This window comes from Rutidosis leptorrhynchoides, chromosome 1 (genome assembly GCF_046630445.1).
Source record: "Rutidosis leptorrhynchoides isolate AG116_Rl617_1_P2 chromosome 1, CSIRO_AGI_Rlap_v1, whole genome shotgun sequence".
NCBI classification, from domain to species: Eukaryota; Viridiplantae; Streptophyta; class Magnoliopsida; order Asterales; family Asteraceae; genus Rutidosis; species Rutidosis leptorrhynchoides.
Window position 1 is genome coordinate 165,783,876 of NC_092333.1, and position 22,918 is coordinate 165,806,793.

A 22,918-nucleotide genomic window follows, 5' to 3' on the forward strand; every position below is an offset into this window, starting at 1 on the left:
TCATAAATGATCATTTCATAATTTTAATAGACCACAAGATTTCATATTTCCATTTCTCATAAACATACGTCCCATGCATAGAGACAAAAATCATTCATATGGATTGAACACCTGGTAACCGACATTCACAATATACATATAAGAATATCCCCATCATTCCGGGATCCTCCTTCGGACATGATATAAATTTCGAAGTACTAAAGCATCCGGTACTTTGGATGAGGCTTGTTGGGCCCGATAGATCTATCTTTAGAGTTCACGTCAATTAGGGTGTCTGTTCCCTAATTCTTAGATTACCCGACTTAATAAAAAGGGGCATATTCGATTTCGATAATTCAACTATATAATGTAGTTGTGATTACTTGTGTCTATTTCGTAAAACAGTTATAAAAATAACGCATGTATTCTCAGTCCCAAAAATATATATTGCAAAAGCATTTAAAAAGGGAATAATGAAACTCACCTAATGTATTTTGTAGTAAAAATACATATAACGATATTGAACAATGCAGGGTTGGCCTCAGATTCACGAACCTATATCATTTGTATATTTATTAATATTCATAGTTGTAATTGAACACACATATATATATTTGTATTAGTTATATCATTTTTATGTTAATAGTATATATATGTTTTATATGTTCATTTTGTATATAAAAAATATTAAATTTTTGTTATGTTATATGTGTTAAATATAAATATATATAAATTTATGTATGTATTTCATTTGTTTATCGAAACAGTAGTTTTATTATAATAAGTTAATATTAGTAAAAAAATAATGATAATAACATTAATAGTATACATTTGTTAATAACAACCCTTTTAGTGATAGTAACAATGATATTAATAATAGTACTTGTAAAAGTATTAATTTTATTGTTTATGATAGTTATGATATTAATGATTTACTAATAATAATAATAACTTAATTAAGAATGATAATATTAATAAAAATAATGATATTGTTAATAATGATACATTTGTTTAATAATAATAATAATAATAATACTAGTAATTACAAAAGTGATACTAATACAGAAAATAATGATTGTTCGTATTATTTTCATAATAACAATAATAATAATTCTAATCATAGTAATACTTATTTTAATATTAGTAATACTAATAATAACGCTAATAACACTTAATAAGATTACTAAATAACAAAATGAATATAATATTAATCATAGTATTTATGTTAACGTAATAATAACAATGATAATACATCCAGTAGTAGTTAATAAATAAGATAATAATAATCATAATAATAATAATAATAATAGTCATAAAAATATTTCTAGTTATGATCATAATTATAATAATAATAATAATAATAATGAATGATAATTAATACATACTAGTAATAATAATAATAATAATAATAATAATAATAATAATAATAATAATAATAATAATAATAATAATAATAATAATAATAATAATAATAATAATAACTATAACAATTAGCACTAGTAACAATATTTAACAATAACAATATTCATAAAAACATTAAAAATAATAATGATACAAATGATAATAATAATAATAATAATAATAATAATAATAATAATAATAATAATAATAATAATAATAATAATAATAATAATAATAATAATAATAATAATAATAATAATAATAATAATAATATGTTAAAGATGGAACTACCTCTCAAAATGGCTGAAAAATAAAAGGTGTCACCAGCGGGACTCGAACCCGAGACCCCTCGCAAACCCGACACACCACTAAACCACTCGGCTACGCTGTCTTTCCTGACTTATATTGAGTCCTAATTATATTAAACCCGTATATTGATTTCCTGCCCATTTATCTTCTTCATTTACAGTTGCTTTGATTAAGGATCAGTTCATCATATCAGAAGGTTAAGAGTTTTGATTTAAAACTTGTAATTGTTTTATAAACGACCCAAATGAAATTGAAATGATTTACTTAATCATAACAGAAAAAGTTTTAAAACTGCTGCTGTCGAAAAAGAAAAAAAATAAAATAATATGAACTCATAAATCAAATTCGAATTTCTGGACGTTTTTAGCCTATGATTACATCATGAAATCTGTAGTATTTTATTTACAAAAACTTTTGAAACTAATAATTGAATCTTAAACTTAACAGATACCTCGAATTCATTCTTGGAAGAATTGGTTGACCTTTTGAAAAAATAACTTTGACCCGAGAATTAGAATTCAAAACAAAGAATTTGATCTTGATAATTTAGAGAAAGTATCATTGGATCATTCCTAATCACACCACGTTTACAGAATTTGAAATGGACTTCAAATTCGTTTTATGGCCAAAATCCTTGAAAGCAGAGATTAACGAGACTGTTTTATTAATTCCTTTTTGTTTTAATTTATACTCAGCAACTCGTAAATTGATAAATGATACTGAGATGAATATTTGAGTGATATTGAGAGTAATAAACGGCACACAGTTAATTTAAAATAAAAATGAAGTCGACGTTGTGATTTGATCAAGAACAGATACATAAATTAAATAAAAAGAAAAAAAATCGAATGGAATTTTTCAATCAGACATGATATAAATAAATTAAAAATAAAACTGATATCCATTTGTATCTGAAAATAAATTCGATTGTTATGTAATGGGATTGAGGTGGACTGATAACGAATTAGAGAAAATGGAATAAATCAGTAAAAGTGATGAATCCAAAAATTTGAAAAGCAGATAGAGAAGTTTATCCTTTAATACACTTATTTATCTTTTTAATTTAGATTTATCTTTAATTAATATTAATAATCATAATATTGATAATATTATTAGTAAAAAAAATACTGATAATAATAATTGATAGTAATGTTAATAATAATATTAATAATAATAACAAAACAATATTATTAGTACTAGGTAAAATAATAAGTGTAATGAAAATAATAATAAAACTAACATTAATAATAAATAATAAAAAACTATAATATTAATTATAACGATGATAATAATAATAATGATGTTAACAACGATGACAATATTATTAGTAATTATAGTAACTCAAATGTATCGAATCTATATAATGCGTTTTAATAATATTATTAATATTGAATATACATTTAATATAATATACAATATTATATTATGTGATAACATTTATTTAATATATATATATATATATATATATATATATATATATATATATATATATATATATATATATATATATATTACAACTAATTATAAATTATATATTTATTTGTATATATTCATTTTAATAGTAGCTTAATTATTTTATTTACCATTTTACATTCTTAATTCCAATTAATTAAAGTGTATTTTATTAATTCAATTTATTATATATATACACTTTCATTTATATTTATATATATTTACATCTATACATATGAGTATACATATTTAGTTATAAACAATTGTTCGTCAATCCTTAGGAATAGTCAAAGGTCAATTGAATACATGAACATAGTTTCAAACTTTTCTAGACTCGACATTACATACTTTGCTTATCGTATCGAAATCATATAAAGATTAAAGTTTAAATTTGGTTAGAAATTCCCGGGTCATCACAGTACCTACCCGTTAAAGAAATTTCGTCCCCGAAATTTGATAGAGGTCGTCATGGGTACCAATAAGAACGTTTTCATGACAAATATGAGTTGATAAATAGAGTTTTATCATCATTGAGTAATATGAATAAAATGATTCGATTAATCGAAGCGTATGAATGAAGTTATCACAAAAGATCGAGATGAAGAAATGGAGATTTTTCCATAACTTTTGACGTAGTCGCGATTGAATTCCGGAATTCAAGGGATTTAAAGAAAATCTTCGAAATCTAAAAGATTTGATTCTTAGGCGGATAAGGAAATTAAGATCTATATACTTAAATACGGTGATCTGTCTGGATTTCTCTGTCTGATATTTCCATTATAAATTAAATTCTTCCGTTCCATTATTCTCACCATTCCTATACTTTCTTTCTTAGTTCATACATCCAAAAGATTGTGAAAATGCGTAATCCCGTTCTAATCCTTGATATTTTCCTAATTATCATTTCTGTCATCCTTCTTTTCAATCTTCCACAAGATAAAATCTATTTACTTTTATTATTACCTTGAGGTGATACTATTCTTAATTATATCGTGTCTTTATTATTGCTATTTATACTAATATCCACGGTTTGTAACCTCCGCGTTGTTGTTGGGTTTTATATCTTCCCTTATGTTTCGGAGCTCCTTGCCTTTTTATTCTCCTCTCGATTGCTTAGTAAAATGAGTAACGGTCCAGAATTCATAGGTATGGAGTTTCGAATGAACTTGATGTTCCAAGCAAGAAAGAACGTAATAGCACGATTTGATTTGTTAAATTACCAGAATCACTGAAAATAGAACTATCAAGAATATATTTTCTTGATATGTTCAGAAGTTAATTTAAATAAAAGAGTTATGTAACATGGCACGTGATGACGGCATGATCTGTGAATCATCACGTTCCATTAGAAACTCAGCATGACTTACTGTAATATAATCACGTTGATAAAGTGTCATTATATTATACTAACTCATGCATCAGTTCCCAACATTACTTCAATAACATTCATATTTTTAAGCTCGAAAGTTTACAGAATATAGAAACTAACGGTTTCTATATGATGTAACACTGATATTGCGAAGAGATTAATGATTTCAGATAAGAATAGTTATGAAAATATCTTCAGAAATATGGAGGATATTTATAATGAAAGATAAGATAATATCTTTGAATATCTAAGATCAGAGAATGATAGAAACTATTGTCTGCAAGGGTTTAGAGTAAGGAGTAAGATATTCACTAAAGACTTTTTTTTTTTTAAGCAGACATTGAGTCATTTGAATTCTTTAAAGTCAAACTTATTCTTTTTGATTTGTCCACGGCTTTCTTCATAGTTTCGCATAATCTGCTTTTCGGTACTAAATTTTCTATTGAATATTTCCAATATAATGATACACAGGAAGCACGAAGAGGTATATAATTTCGGACGAGAATATTTATGAAAATATCCTCAGAAATATCGAAGATATTGATGATAATATTTTGGAATTTCTAAATTCAATGGTTGATGGAGAAAGATTTTCCGCAAGATTTTAACATGACTTCGGAGCAAGATATTCTTTGAAGGTTTCATCGGATCCAAAATTACCTGGATTCTTTGAATATATGGTACGGTCTTTGTATTTATCCTCGGTCTCCTTCGTGGTTAGCTCAATCCGTTTTCCAGTTCCAACTTTTCTGAGCTTTTCCAACATACTATTCTTTATAATCAAACTTTCGATGATTATGGTCGTTTACGGTTGTCTATGGTTTCTGCTACTTCATTCAGCTTTTTCAACATTCAGAGCATTGATTTGTGACTGAGTGCTTTTCAGAATTCCAGAAGGAGAGGTCATAATTCTTAGAGATAAATGTCATACATATAACTGTTGATGTAGATATGCTGTGAGTTTTCAAAGTACTGATTGCTGATTCTCGATAATTTGTATGGCAGTTCTTGTTACAAGATGCGGATGATTATATGATAGGGTTTCAATGAATAAATATAATGATTTGTCAGAGAGATTTATGCCAAGAAGCATCGAAGTTGCTGGTACGTCTGCTGATAATATGGTGGAATATAAAAGAATTCTCCGGTATCAAAAGGGTAATCGTATATATCAGGAATTATAGTAAAGCTACTTCAAATGAAAAGTCAAAGTTGACCTGCTGGAGCTGTGACAAAATTGGCTACTTTGAAGAGGGATCACAAAGTTATTTTTGCTAATAAATGCCAAAGGATCTGATGCGGCTACGTGTTAAACTTTTACTCAATTGTCGAGAGTTTCTCAGGTGCATAACTATATGCATAAATTTTTTCTTCCGTAGATGAAGTTAGGTTGGTTCATCCTCTCGATTGAGGTGTTTTCAAGAATCATGAAAGGTTTAAACGCATATTGTAATCATCAAAATATAAATGAGGTTTAAGATGAAATCAAGTGGCAAACTTGAAGAATTGTTTAGTTTCATATGTTATAATCAATATTTTAATTCATTTTAATTGTCCAATGTTGATAGTCTACAGTTAACAGTGTACAAATAATAATTCATATATAGTTTACTATATTATATTAGAATTAATTAATACGTATCGTGACCCGTGTACATGTCTCAGACTCGATCACAACTCAAACTATATATATTATTGTAGAATCAACCTCAACCCTGTATAGTTAACTCCCACATTACTGCATATAGAGTGTCTATGGTTATTCCAAATAATATATATAGATGGGTCGATATGATATGTCAAAACCTTGTATACGTGTCCCGACATTTAAAGTGCGTAAAATAAATAACAGAATTTAAATGACGATAAATAAAGTGCGTAAAGTAAATAACAGAAATTAAATGACGATAAATAAAATTGCGATAATTAATTTGCGATAAATAAAATGTAATCAGTTAGCTAGGAACAGTTAACTAGGATTTTGTTAGCGTGGATTCTTAACAAAATTATGTTAACAAATTCTCAACATAGTTAATTTGTCTGTTTCTAACAAATTTTATTTTGTCATATGTTTTCTTCATTATGCCACTTGTTGGATTCTGATAGGTCAAAATCCAAATATGAAATTGAATGAAAATAGTTATTCTGTGGTGAACGAATACGTATATCGGTGGATGTAAGTAGGATAGTAAATGACTGTTGAATTAGAGTTGAAAGAATGTACAGTGTACTTATTAATGTGAAATCTAAACACTCCTCGGGTATTACCTACCCGTTAAAATATTTTCACCATTAACAGTTTGTACAAAAGAATTTTTAATTACAATCTTTATGAAAACATATATACATATATATTTTCTTCAGATGTAATCATGGATTTAATGAGTTATTGTGATATTAATCTCATTTGATTTATCGTTAGAACTAGAATACATAATCTCTAAAACATTAGAGATTACATAATCGCCAGGTAGAACGAAGATAAATGATGTAGAACGATATGTAGTACGTTGATTATACTCGAGGTACATAATGAGAAGTTGAGGCGTGTGATGTTGATGGTACTGGTGCTATTACTGATGGTACTGTTGGTGCCGGTGATGTTGTTGAAGATGGTAAATTTTGCACCATATTCTCTGAATTTATTACTCGAGCGCGAAGCTCGTTGACTTCTTTCATTACTCCAGGATGATTGTCGGTCGGAACGAGCAGATGAATAAGATTTAGAATTGTGGATAATATATAATAGTTACGAGATATCCTGGAAATGAGGGTGAAAATGGTGTCTCGGACTGATTCGCCGGTAAGTGTTTCAGGTTGTTTCTCCTAGAGGTAAATTCGGTTGGTGGAAGGAATCGTCTTCTTCGCGTCTCCATTGATTAAGTTGACAACGAAACCATCAGATGAATTGGGGATGGCTGATTTGTTGATTCATTCCGGTGACTCTGCTTTCGAAACTCAAGTGAAACTCTATGTCGGAATAGCTGTCGGAATAGCTATCGAAATCTAAAGGACTCGAACTGGTTGAGGGATTCATCTCGTACGATCAGATGAAGGATTTTCGATAAGAAAAAGAATAGGATGTAGATTAGTACCCTGCAATATATAATTTTACATATGCATATTTAATACTAAAATCCCATAAATTACGGAGGAATCTACGGAATATGTCAGACAAAGTTACAGTAACAGATACGCTAAGATATGAAGTAGCAGATACGATAAGATATGAATTTTTGTCTATACACTATTCATGCAATCTAGGCAGTAAGATATGTCTAGATTAATAATGATAAGCAAGTGATTTCCTAAGAATGATAAGCAGGTAATTTTTGACACGAAATGATAAGCAAAACTTTTGACATGCATACACGGTCGAAGTCCAGACTCACTAATGCATCCTAACGACTATCAGTTAGACTCACTAATGCAAGACCTGGTTCGCTAAGACCACCGCTCTGATACCAACTGAAAGGACCCGTCCTAATCCATCCGGACGAAGTCCATATCGATTATAAATGATTCACAACAGTTGATTACATCGCGAGGTACTTGACCCCTATATGATACATTTTACAAACATTGCATTCGTTTTGAAAAGACAATCTTTCATTACATCTAAAGTTGACAGACATGCATACCATTTCATAATATATCCAATTATAATTGACTTAATAATAATCTTGATGAACTCGACGACTCAAATGCAACGTCTTTTGAAATATGTCATGAATGACTCCAAGTAATATATTTAAAATGATCAAATGCACAGCGGAAGATTTCTTTCGTACCTGAGAATAAACATGCTTTCAAGTGTCAACCAAAAGGTTGGTGAGTTCATTAGTTTATCATAAATGATCATTTCATAATTTTAATAGACCACAAGATTTCATATTTCCGTTTCTCATAAACATACGTCCCATGCATAGAGACAAAAATCATTCAAATGGATTGAACACCTGGTAACCGACATTCACAATATACATATAAGAATATCCCCATCATTCCGAGATCCTCCTTCGGACATGATATAAATTTCGAAGTACTAAAGCATCCGGTACTTTGGATGGGGCTTGTTGGGCCCGATAGATCTATCTTTAGAGTTCGCGTCAATTAGGATGTTTGTTCCCTAATTCTTAGATTACCAGACTTAATAAAAAGGGGCATATTCGATTTCGATAATTCAACCATATAATGTAGTTGTGATTACTTGTGTCTATTTCGTAAAACAGTTATAAAAACAACGCATGTATTCTCAGTCCCAAAAATATATATTGCAAAAGCATTTAAAAAGGGAATAATGAAACTCACCTAATGTATTTTGTAGTAAAAATACATATAACGATATTGAACAATGCAGGGTTGGCCTCAGATTCACGAACCTATATCATTTGTATATTTATTAATATTCATAGTTGTAATTGAACACACACACACACACACACACACACACACACACACACACACATATATATATATATATATATATATATATATATATATATATATATATATATATATATATATATATATATATATATATATATATATATATATATATATTTGTATTAGTTATATCATTTTTATGTTAATAGTATATATATGTTTTATATGTTCATTTTGTATATAAAAAATATTAAATTTTTGTTATGTTATATGTGTTAAATATAAATATATATAAATTTATGTGTGTATTTCATTTGTTTATCAAAACAGTAGTTTTATTATACTAAGTTAATATTAGTAAAAAAATAATGATAATAACATTAATATTATACATTTGTTAATAACAACCCTTTTAGTGATAGTAACAATGATATTCATAATAGTACTTGTAAAAGTATTAATTTTATTGTTTATGATAGTTATGATATTAATGATTTACTAATAATAATAATAATAACTTAATTAAGAATGATAATATTAATAAAAATAATGATATTGTTAATAATGATACATTTGTTTAATAATAATAATAATAATACTAGTAATTACAAAAGTGATACTAATACAGAAAATAATGATTGTTCGTATTATTTTCATAATAACAATAATAATAATTCTAATCATAGTAATACTTATTTTAATATTAGTAATACTAATAATAACACTAATAACACTTAATAAGATTACTAAATAACAAAATGAATATAATATTAATCATAGTATTTATGTTAACGTAATAATAACAATGATAATACATCCAGTAGTAGTTAATAAATAAGATAATAATAATAATAGTCATAGCAATATTTCTAGTTATAATCATAATTATAATAATAATAATAATAATAATAATAATAATAATAATAATAATAATAATAATAATAATAATAATAATAATAATAATAATAATAATAATAATAATAATAATAATAATAACTATAACAATTAGTACTAGTAACAATATTTAACAATAACAATATTCATAAAAACATTAAAAATAATAATGATACAAATGATAATAATAATAATAATAATAATATGTTAAAGATGGAACTACCTCTCAAAATGGCTGAAAAATAAAAGGTGTCACCAGCGGGACTCGAACCCGAGTGTAAAGACTCGTCCTTATCCATCCGGACGAAGTCTTCAACATCTGGTTCCATTGCGATGATCGACTCCAAGTAAGGTCCTTAATATGAGCAAATGCACAGCGGAAGACTTAATTCGTACCTGAGAATAAACATGCTTTAAAACATCAACATAAAGTTGGTGAGATATATAGGTTTGATGCTAGCAGCGTTATAACTATGGACCACAAGATTTCATGTTTATACATAATACACTCCTCGTGTATGAAAAGTCGTTGAGCACTTGGTAACCATACTTAACATTTAAATCACAGCAGCATATTCTTAAATAAACCCTACACCGTACCAAGTGTAGTAACGAAACGAAGTACTGTGCAACCGTTAAAAACTGGTCGTCCAGCCCGGTTGGGGTTGTCAGACCCGATAGATCTATCAACAGGATTCGCGTTTACGCTCCTCACGTAAATATTAGCTACCAAGTATAAAGAAATATGCCATGGTACAACTCAACGTATATTTATTTTTGATCACTTGTGTCCATATTGTAAATCATTTATAAAAACAGCGCATGTATTCTCAGCCCAAAATATTTAGAGTTTAAAAGGGATCTATATACTCACCATACTGTATTTTGTAGTAAAAATACATATAACATCACTGAACAAGTGTAGGGTTGGCCTCAGATTCACGATCCTATATTAGTAATATATATATTAAAATACATAATGAGCACGTAATGATATTCAATCCAGTTTATATATTTTAATTATAAATTATCTTACTTGTTAGAAATATTAATGTATTTAATATTTCCAATTCTATTTATATCTATATATGTTATTTTCATATTAAAATGATGAATTAAGTATATTTATGATATATGTAATAATATAGTTTTATATAATTATATTTTGTTTGTCAAAATAATCATTTTGATTATACTAAAACAATAATAATAATACAGTTAATTAGATTTAAATAATGATGTTTAAAAATAATAATTTTGGTAATAGTAATAATAATAATAATAATAAATATAATAATAATAGTAATAATAATAATAATAATATTAATAATAATAATTGAAATAGAGGTAATAAAAAGAAATATACCCTTTTAAATCATTTTGTAAAAAGAATTGCCCACCACGAGGCTTGAACCCGAGACCTCTCGCTAACACACAAACACCATCCACCATAACACTACTCATTTTTTTCTGTTACATATCTGTTTAACAACTATGTACTGAAATGTCCCGTTCTTATTGATTAAAAACGTTCCATATTAATTGATTTCGTTGCGAGGTTTTGACCTCTATATGAGACGTTTTTCAAAGACTGCATTCATTTTTAAACAAACCATAACCTTTATTTCATCAATAAAGGTTTAAAAAGCTTTACGTAGATTATCAAATAATGATAATCTAAAATATCCTGTTTACACACGACCATTACATAATGGTTTACAATACAAATATGTTACAACAAAATAAGTTTCTTGAATGCAGTTTTTACACAATATCATACAAGCATGGACTCCAAATCTTGTCCTTATTTAAGTATGCGACAGCGGAAGCTCTTAATAATCACCTGAGAATAAACATGCTTAAAACGTCAACAAAAATGTTGGTGAGTTATAGGTTTAACCTATATATATCAAATCGTAACAATAGACCACAAGATTTCATATTTCAATACACATCCCATACATAGAGATAAAAATCATTCATATGGTGAACACCTGGTAACCGACAATAACAAGATGCATATATAAGAATATCCCCATCATTCCGGGACACCCTTCGGATATGATATAAATTTCGAAGTACTAAAGCATCCGGTACTTTGGATGGGGTTTGTTAGGCCCAATAGATCTATCTTTAGGATTCGCGTCAATTAGGGTGTCTGTTCCCTAATTCTTAGATTACCAGACTTAATAAAAAGGGGCATATTCGATTTCGATAATTCAACCATAGAATGTAGTTTCACGTACTTGTGTCTATTTTGTAAATCATTTATAAAACCTGCATGTATTCTCATCCCAAAAATATTAGATTTTAAAAGTGGGACTATAACTCACTTTCACAGATTTTTACTTCGTCGGGAAGTAAGACTTGGCCACTGGTTGATTCACGAACCTATAACAATATATACACATATATCAAAGTATGTTCAAAATATATTTACAACACTTTTAATATATTTTGATGTTTTAAGTTTATTAAGTCAGCTGTCCTCGTTAGTAACCTACAACTAGTTGTCCACAATTAGATGTACAGAAATAAATCGATAAATATTATCTTGAATCAATCCACGACCCAGTGTATACGTATCTCAGTATTGATCACAACTCAAACTATATATATTTTGGAATCAACCTCAACCCTGTATAGCTAACTCCAACATTCACATATAGAGTGTCTATGGTTGTTCCGAAATATATATAGATGTGTCGACATGATAGGTCGAAACATTGTATACGTGTCTATGGTATCTCAAGATTACATAATATATAATACAAGTTGATTAAGTTATGGTTGGAATAGATTTGTTACCAATTTTCACGTAGCTAAAATGAGAAAAATTATCCAATCTTGTTTTACCCATAACTTCTTCATTTTAAATCCGTTTTGAGTGAATCAAATTGCTATGGTTTCATATTGAACTCTATTTTATGAATCTAAACAAAAAAAGTATAGGTTTCTAGTCGGAAAAATAAGTTACAAGTCGTTTTTGTAAAGGTAGTCATTTCAGTCGAAAGAACGACGTCTAGATGACCATTTTAGAAAACATACTTCCACTTTGAGTTTAACCATAATTTTTGGATATAGTTTCATGTTCATAATAAAAATCATTTTCTCAGAATAACAACTTTTAAATCAAAGTTTATCATAGTTTTTAATTAACTAACCCAAAACAGCCCGCGGTGTTACTACGACGGCGTAAATCCGATTTTACGGTGTTTTTCGTGTTTCCAGGTTTTAAATCATTAAGTTAGCATATCATATAGATATAGAACATGTGTTTAGTTGATTTTAAAAGTCAAGTTAGAAGGATTAACTTTTGTTTGCGAACAAGTTTAGAATTAACTAAACTATGTTCTAGTGATTACAAGTTTAAACCTTCGAATAAGATAGCTTTATATGTATGAATTGAATGATGTTATGAACATCATTACTACCTTAAGTTCCTTGGATGAACCTACTGGAAAAGAGAAAAATGGATCTAGCTTCAATGGATCCTTGGATGGCTCAAAGTTCTTGAAGCAAAATCATGACACGAAAACAAGTTCAAGTAAGATCATCACTTGAAATAAGATTGTTATAGTTATAGAAATTGAACCAAAGTTTGAATATGATTATTACCTTGTATTAGAATGATAACCTACTGTAAGAAACAAAGATTTCTTGAGGTTGGATGATCACCTTACAAGATTGGAAGTGAGCTAGCAAACTTGAAAGTATTCTTGATTTTATGAAACTAGAACTTTTGGAATTTATGAAGAACACTTAGAACTTGAAGATAGAACTTGAGAGAGTTCAATTAGATGAAGAAAATTGAAGAATGAAAGTGTTTGTAGGTGTTTTTGGTCGTTGGTGTATGGATTAGATATAAAGGATATGTAATTTTGTTTTCATGTAAATAAGTCATGAATGATTACTCATATTTTTGTAATCTTATGAGATATTTCATGCTAGTTGCCAAATGATGGTTCCCACATGTGTTAGGTGACTCACATGGGCTTCTAATAGCTGATCATTGGAGTGTATATACCAATAGTACATACATCTAAAAGCTGTGTATTGTACGAGTACGAATACGGGTGCATACGAGTAGAATTGTTGATGAAACTGAACGAGAATGTAATTGTAAGCATTTTTGTTAAGTAGAAGTATTTTGATAAGTGTATTGAAGTCTTTCAAAAGTGTATAAATACATATTAAAACACTACATGTATATACATTTTAACTGAGTCGTTAAGTCATCGTTAGTCGTTACATGTAAGTGTTGTTTTGAAACCTTTAGGTTAACGATCTTGTTAAATGTTGTTAACCCAATGTTTATAATAACAAAAGAGATTTTAAATTATTATATTATCATGATATTATGATGTACAAATATCTCTTAATATGATATATATACATTAAATGTCGTTACAACGATAAACGTTACATATATGTCTCGTTTCAAAATCATTAAGTTAGTAGTCTTGTTTTTACATATGTAGTTCATTGTTAATATAATTAATGATATGTTTACTTATCATAATATCATGTTAACTATATATATAACCATATATATGTCATCATATAGTTTTTTTTTACAAGTTTTAACGTTCGTGAATCACCGGTCAACTTGGGTGGTCAATTGTCTATATGAAACCTATTTCAATTAATCAAGTCTTAACAAGTTTGATTGCTTAACATGTTGGAAACATTTAATCATGTAAACATCAATCTCAATTAATATATATAAACATGGAAAAGTTCGGGTCACTACAGTACCTACCCGTTAAATAAATTTCGTCCCGAAATTTTAAGCTGTTGAAGGTGTTGACGAATCTTCTGGAAATAGATGCGGGTATTTCTTCTTCATCTGATCTTCATGCTCCCAGGTGAACTCGGGTCCTCTACGAGCATTCCATCGAACCTTAACAATTGGTATCTTGTTTTGCTTAAGTCTTTTAACCTCACGATCCATTATTTCGACGGGTTCTTCGATGAATTGGAGTTTTTCGTTGATTTGGATTTCATCTAACGGAATAGTGAGATCTTCTTTAGCAAAACATTTCTTCAAATTCGAGACGTGGAAAGTGTTATGTACAGCCGCGAGTTGTTGAGGTAACTCAAGTCGGTAAGCTACTGGTCCGACACGATCAATAATCTTGAATGGTCCAATATACCTTGGATTTAATTTCCCTCGTTTACCAAATCGAACAACGCCTTTCCAAGGTGAAACTTTAAGCATGACCATCTCTCCAATTTCAAATTCTATATCTTTTCTTTTAATGTCAGCGTAGCTCTTTTGTCGACTTTGGGCGGTTTTCAACCGTTGTTGAATTTGGATGATCTTCTCGGTAGTTTCTTGTATAATCTCCGGACCCGTAATCTGTCTATCCCCCACCTCACTCCAACAAATCGGAGACCTGCACTTTCTACCATAAAGTGCTTCAAACGGCGCCATCTCAATGCTTGAATGGTAGCTGTTGTTGTAGGAAAATTCTGCTAACGGTAGATGTCGATCCCAACTGTTTCCGAAATCAATAACACATGCTCGTAGCATGTCTTCAAGCGTTTGTATCGTCCTTTCGCTCTGCCCATCAGTTTGTGGATGATAGGCAGTACTCATGTCTAGACGAGTTCCTAATGCTTGCTGTAATGTCTGCCAGAATCTTGAAATAAATCTGCCATCCCTATCAGAGATAATAGAGATTGGTATTCCATGTCTGGAGACGACTTCCTTCAAATACAGTCGTGCTAATTTCTCCATCTTGTCATCTTCTCTTATTGGTAGGAAGTGTGCTGATTTGGTGAGACGATCAACTATTACCCAAATAGTATCAAAACCACTTGCAGTCCTTGGCAATTTAGTGATGAAATCCATGGTAATGTTTTCCCATTTCCATTCCGGGATTTCGGGTTGTTGAAGTAGACCTGATGGTTTCTGATGCTCAGCTTTGACCTTAGAACACGTCAAACATTCTCCTACGTATTTAGCAACATCGGCTTTCATACCCGGCCACCAAAAATGTTTCTTGAGATCCTTGTACATCTTCCCCGTTCCAGGATGTATTGAGTATCTGGTTTTATGAGCTTCTCTAAGTACCATTTCTCTCATATCTCCAAATTTTGGTACCCAAATCCTTTCAGCCCTATACCGGGTTCCGTCTTCCCAAATATTAAGATGCTTCTCCGATCCTTTGGGTATTTCATCCTTTAAATTTCCCTCTTTTAAAACTCCTTGTTGCGCCTCCTTTATTTGAGTAGTAATGTTATTATGAATCATTATATTCATAGATTTTACTCGAATGGGTTCTCTATCCTTCCTGCTCAAGGCATCGGCTACCACATTTGCCTTCCCCGGGTGGTAACGAATCTCAAAATCGTAATCATTCAATAATTCAATCCACCTACGCTGCCTCATATTCAGTTGTTTCTGATTAAATATGTGTTGAAGACTTTTGTGGTCGGTATATATAATACTTTTGACCCCATATAAGTAGTGCCTCCAAGTCTTTAATGCAAAAACAACCGCGCCTAATTCCAAATCATGCGTCGTATAATTTTGTTCGTGAATCTTCAATTGTCTAGACGCATAAGCAATCACCTTCGTTCGTTGCATTAATACACAACCGAGACCTTGCTTTGATGCGTCACAATAAATCACAAAATCATCATTCCCTTCAGGCAATGACAATATAGGTGCCGTAGTTAGCTTTTTCTTCAATAACTGAAACGCTTTCTCTTGTTCATCATTCCATTCAAATTTCTTCCCTTTATGCGTTAATGCAGTCAAGGGTTTTGCTATTCTGGAAAAGTCTTGGATGAACCTTCTGTAGTAACCAGCTAGTCCTAAAAACTGGCGTATGTGTTTCGGAGTTTTCGGGGTTTCCCACTTTTCAACAGTTTCTATCTTTGCCGGATCCACCTTAATACCTTCTTTGTTCACTATGTGACCGAGGAATTGAACTTCTTCCAACCAAAATGCACACTTTGAAAACTTAGCGTACAATTCTTCCTTCCTCAATACTTCTAACACCTTTCTCAAATGTTCACCGTGTTCTTGGTCATTCTTTGAGTAAATAAGTATGTCATCAATGAAAACAATGACAAACTTGTCAAGGTATGGTCCACACACTCGGTTCATAAGGTCCATGAACACAGCTGGTGCATTAGTTAAACCAAACGGCATGACCATAAACTCGTAATGACCGTAACGTGTTCTGAAAGCAGTCTTTGGAATATCATCTTCTTTCACCCGCATTTGATGATACCCGGAACGTAAGTCAATCTTTGAATAAACAGACGAGCCTTGTAGTTGATCAAATAAGTCGTCGATTCTCGGTAGTGGGTAGCGGTTCTTGATGGTAAGTTTGTTCAACTCTCGGTAGTCGATACACAACCTGAATGTACCATCTTTCTTCTTGACAAACAAAACAGGAGCTCCCCACGGTGATGTGCTTGGTCGAATGAAACCACGCTCTAAAAGTTCTTGTAATTGGCTTTGCAGTTCTTTCATCTCGCTGGGTGCGAGTCTGTAAGGAGCACGAGCTATTGGTGCAGCTCCTGGTACAAGATCTATTTGAAATTCAACGGATCGATGTGGGGGTAATCCCGGTAATTCTTTCAGAAATACATCGGGAAATTCTTTTGCAATGGGAACATCATTGATGCTCTTTTCTTCAGTTTGTACTTTCTCGACGTGTGCTAGAACAGCATAGCAACCTTTTCTTATTAGTTTTTGTGCCTTCAAATTACTAATAAGATGTAGCTTCGTGTTGCCCTTTTCTCCGTACACCATTAAGGGTTTTCCTTTTTCTCGTATAATGCGAATTGCATTTTTGTAACAAACGATCTCCGCTTTCACTTCTTTCAACCAGTCCATACCGATTATCACATCAAAACTCCCTAACTCTACTGGTATCAAATCAATCTTAAATGTTTCGCTAACCAGTTTAATTTCTCGATTCCGACATATATTATCTGCTGAAATTAATTTACCATTTGCTAATTCGAGTAAAAATTTACTATCCAAAGGCGTCAATGGACAACTTAATTTAGCACAAAAATCTCTACTCATATAGCTTCTATCCGCACCCGAATCAAATAAAACGTAAGCAGATTTATTGTCAATAAGAAACGTACCCGTAACAAGCTCCGGGTCTTCCTGTGCCTCTACCGCATTAATATTGAAAACTCTTCCACGGCCTTGTCCATTCGTGTTCCCCTGGTTCGGGCAATTTCTAATAATGTGGCCTGGTTTTCCACATTTATAACAAACTACATTGGCATAACTTGCTCCGACACTACTTGCTCCGCCATTACTCGTTCCGACACCATTTGTTCCTTTCGTTCTATTAACCCCTGGTCCGTAGACCTCACACTTCGCCGCGCTATGACCATTTCTTTTACACTTGTTGCAAAATTTGGTGCAGAACCCCGAGTGATTCTTTTCACACCTTTGGCATAGTTGCTTCTGATTGTTGTTGTTGTTGCGGTTATTATTGTTGTTGGGATGATTGTTGTAGTTGCTGTTGTTGTTGTTGTTGTTATTGTTGTTGGGCCGTTTGTTGTAGTTGCGATTGATGTTGCGATTGTTGGGATAATTGTTGCGATTATTGTTGTAATTGCTGTTGTTGTTGTATTGGTGATTCTTATCACCGTTTTCCTCCCACTTTCTTTTGACTTGCTTCACATTGGCCTCTTCAGCAGTCTGTTCTTTAATTCTTTCTTCAATCTGGTTCACTAGTTTGTGAGCCATTCTACATGCCTGTTGTATGGAGGCGGGCTCGTGTGAACTTATATCTTCTTGGATTCTTTCCGGTAATCCTTTCACAAACGCGTCGATCTTCTCTTCCTCATCTTCGAATGCTCCCGGACACAATAGGCACAATTCTGTGAATCGTCTTTCGTACGTGGTAATATCAAATCCTTGGGTTCGTAACCCTCTAAGTTCTGTCTTGAGCTTATTGACCTCGGTTCTGGGACGGTACTTCTCGTTCATCAAGTGCTTGAATGCTAACCACGGTAGTGCGTACGCATCATCTTGTCCCACTTGCTCTAGATAGGTATTCCACCATGTTAACGCAGAACCTGTGAAGGTATGCGTAGCGTACTTCACTTTGTCCTCTTCAGTACACTTACTTATGGCAAACACCGATTCAACCTTCTCGGTCCACCGTTTCAATCTGATCGGTCCTTCGGTTCCATCAAATTCCAAAGGTTTGCAGGCAGTGAATTCTTTGTAGGTGCATCCTACACGATTTCCTGTACTGCTAGATCCAAGGTTATTGTTGGTATGTAGCGCAGCCTGTACTGCGGCTATGTTTGAAGCTAGAAAAGTACGGAATTCCTCTTCATTCATATTCACGGTGTGTCGAGTAGTCGGTGCCATTTCCTTCAAAATAGTTAAATGGAACAAGTTAATCATACAGAATATTAAGAGTAGTTAATAGTATTTCGTAGCATAATATGAACTCATTTATAAAAGCTTTTTCTTCATATTAGCGTTTTATAAGTTTAAATTCGGGTAGTACCTACCCGTTAAGTTCATACTTAGTAGCTAATATACAATTCAACTACTACAATTCTATATGAAAAACTGATTATAATAATATTTCGCGTTCAAACTTTTATACAATATTTTACAAACTTACAATACCGCTTATTTTACATAAAGCATGAAATATAGCACACAATAACTTTGATACAAGATAGTTGTGAAGACAATTCTAGCTAGTACACAAGTCGTTCAGCAAAGGCAATAAAGACACGTAATTCATACGTCCAGAAACAAGTCATGCATTCTGGTTTTACTAGGACTACTTCCCATCCTTGGTCTTGTGCAACATAACCGTTATGGCCGTTGATAAGACAGCGTGTTGTAACGTCATCAAAGGGACGAGGGTTACGTAATGTCCAACAGTCCCGTAATAATCTAAAAACCTCATTTCTTACCCCAATTACCGACTCCGTCACTTGTGGAAACGTTTTGTTTAATAGTTGTAGCCCGATGTTCTTGTTCTCACTTTGGTGAGAAGCGAACATTACTAATCCGTAAGCATAACATGCTTCTTTATGTTGCATGTTAGCCGCTTTTTCTAAATCACGAAGTCCAATATTCGGATATATTGAGTCAAAATAATTTCTTAACCCGTTGCGTAAAATAGCATTTGGGTTCCCCGCAATATATGCGTCAAAGTAAACACATCGTAACTTATGGGTTTCCCAATGTGATATCCCCCATCTTTCAAACGAAAGTCTCTTATAAACCAAGACATTCTTGGAACGTTCTTCGAATGTCTTACAAACTGATCTCGCCTTAAATAGTTGTGCCGAAGAATTCTGGCCGACTCTAGACAAGATTTCATCAATCATGTCTCCGGGTAGGTCTCTTAAAATATTGGGTTGTCTATCCATTTTGTGTTTTTAAACTGTAAAATAGACAAGAGTTAGATTCATAAAAAAAAATACTTATTAATACAAGCAATTTTTACATATATCATAAAGCATAAGAACACTATATTCCATATATTACACCACACGAATACAACTATCTTATTCCGAATCGCTCGTTTCTTCTTCTTCGGTTTTGGTTCGTTTTGCCAAGTTTCTAGGGATATATGATGTTCCCCTAATACGAGCCGTCGTTGTCCACATTGGTTTAGAAAAACCTGGTGGTTTAGAGGTTCCCGGGTCATTGTTACAACTTAAGGACTTCGGGGGTTGACGATACATATAAAGTTCATCGGGGTTGGAATTAGATTTCTCTATTTTTATGCCCTTTCCCTTATTATTTTCTTTTGCCTTTTTAAATTCAGTTGGGGTAATTTCTATAACATCATCGGAATTCTCATCGGAATCCGATTCATCGGAGAATTGGTAATCCTCCCAATATTTTGCTTCCTTGGCGGAAACACCATTGACCATAATTAACTTTGGTCGGTTGGTTGAGGATTTTCTTTTACTTAACCGTTTTATTATTTCCCCCACCGGTTCTATTTCTTCATCCGGTTCCGATTCTTCTTCCGGTTCCGATTCTTCTTCCAGTTCCGACTCTTCTTCCGGTTCCTCTTCGGGAACTTGTGAATCAGTCCACAAATCATTCCAATTTACATTTGACTCTTCATTATTATTAGGTGAGTCAATGGGACTTGTTCTAGAGGTAGACATCTATCACATAATATCAAACACGTTAAGAGATTAATATATCACATAATATTCATATGTTAAAAATATATAGTTTCCAACAAAAATGTTAAGCAATCATTTTTAAAGAAAACACGGTCGAAGTCCAGACTCACTAATGCATCCTAACAAACTCGATAAGACACACTAATGCAAATTTTCTGGTTCTCTAAGACCAACGCTCGGATACCAACTGAAATGTCCCGTTCTTATTGATTAAAAACGTTCCATATTAATTGATTTCGTTGCGAGGTTTTGACCTCTATATGAGACGTTTTTCAAAGACTGCATTCATTTTTAAACAAACCATAACCTTTATTTCATCAATAAAGGTTTAAAAAGCTTTACGTAGATTATCAAATAATGATAATCTAAAATATCCTGTTTACACACGACCATTACATAATGGTTTACAATACAAATATGTTACAACAAAATAAGTTTCTTGAATGCAGTTTTTACACAATATCATACAAGCATGGACTCCAAATCTTGTCCTTATTTAAGTATGCGACAGCGGAAGCTCTTAATAATCACCTGAGAATAAACATGCTTAAAACGTCAACAAAAATGTTGGTGAGTTATAGGTTTAACCTATATATATCAAATCGTAACAATAGACCACAAGATTTCATATTTCAATACACATCCCATACATAGAGATAAAAATCATTCATATGGTGAACACCTGGTAACCGACAATAACAAGATGCATATATAAGAATATCCCCATCATTCCGGGACACCCTTCGGATATGATATAAATTTCGAAGTACTAAAGCATCCGGTACTTTGGATGGGGTTTGTTAGGCCCAATAGATCTATCTTTAGGATTCGCGTCAATTAGGGTGTCTGTTCCCTAATTCTTAGATTACCAGACTTAATAAAAAGGGGCATATTCGATTTCGATAATTCAACCATAGAATGTAGTTTCACGTACTTGTGTCTATTTTGTAAATCATTTATAAAACCTGCATGTATTCTCATCCCAAAAATATTAGATTTTAAAAGTGGGACTATAACTCACTTTCACAGATTTTTACTTCGTCGGGAAGTAAGACTTGGCCACTGGTTGATTCACGAACCTATAACAATATATACACATATATCAAAGTATGTTCAAAATATATTTACAACACTTTTAATATATTTTGATGTTTTAAGTTTATTAAGTCAGCTGTCCTCGTTAGTAACCTACAACTAGTTGTCCACAATTAGATGTACAGAAATAAATCGATAAATATTATCTTGAATCAATCCACGACCCAGTGTATACGTATCTCAGTATTGATCACAACTCAAACTATATATATTTTGGAATCAACCTCAACCCTGTATAGCTAACTCCAACATTCACATATAGAGTGTCTATGGTTGTTCCAAAATATATATAGATGTGTCGACATGATAGGTCGAAACATTGTATACGTGTCTATGGTATCTCAAGATTACATAATATATAATAAAAGTTGATTAAGTTATGGTTGGAATAGATTTGTTACCAATTTTCACGTAGCTAAAATGAGAAAAATTATCCAATCTTGTTTTACCCATAACTTCTTCATTTTAAATCCGTTTTGAGTGAATCAAATTGCTATGGTTTCATATTGAACTCTATTTTATGAATCTAAACAAAAAAAGTATAGGTTTCTAGTCGGAAAAATAAGTTACAAGTCGTTTTTGTAAAGGTAGTCATTTCAGTCGAAAGAACGACGTCTAGATGACCATTTTAGAAAACATACTTCCACTTTGAGTTTAACCATAATTTTTGGATATAGTTTCATGTTCATAATAAAAATCATTTTCTCAGAATAACAACTTTTAAATCAAAGTTTATCATAGTTTTTAATTAACTAACCCAAAACAGCCCGCGGTGTTACTACGACGGCGTAAATCCGGTTTTACGGTGTTTTTCGTGTTTCCAGGTTTTAAATCATTAAGTTAGCATATCATATAGATATAGAACAT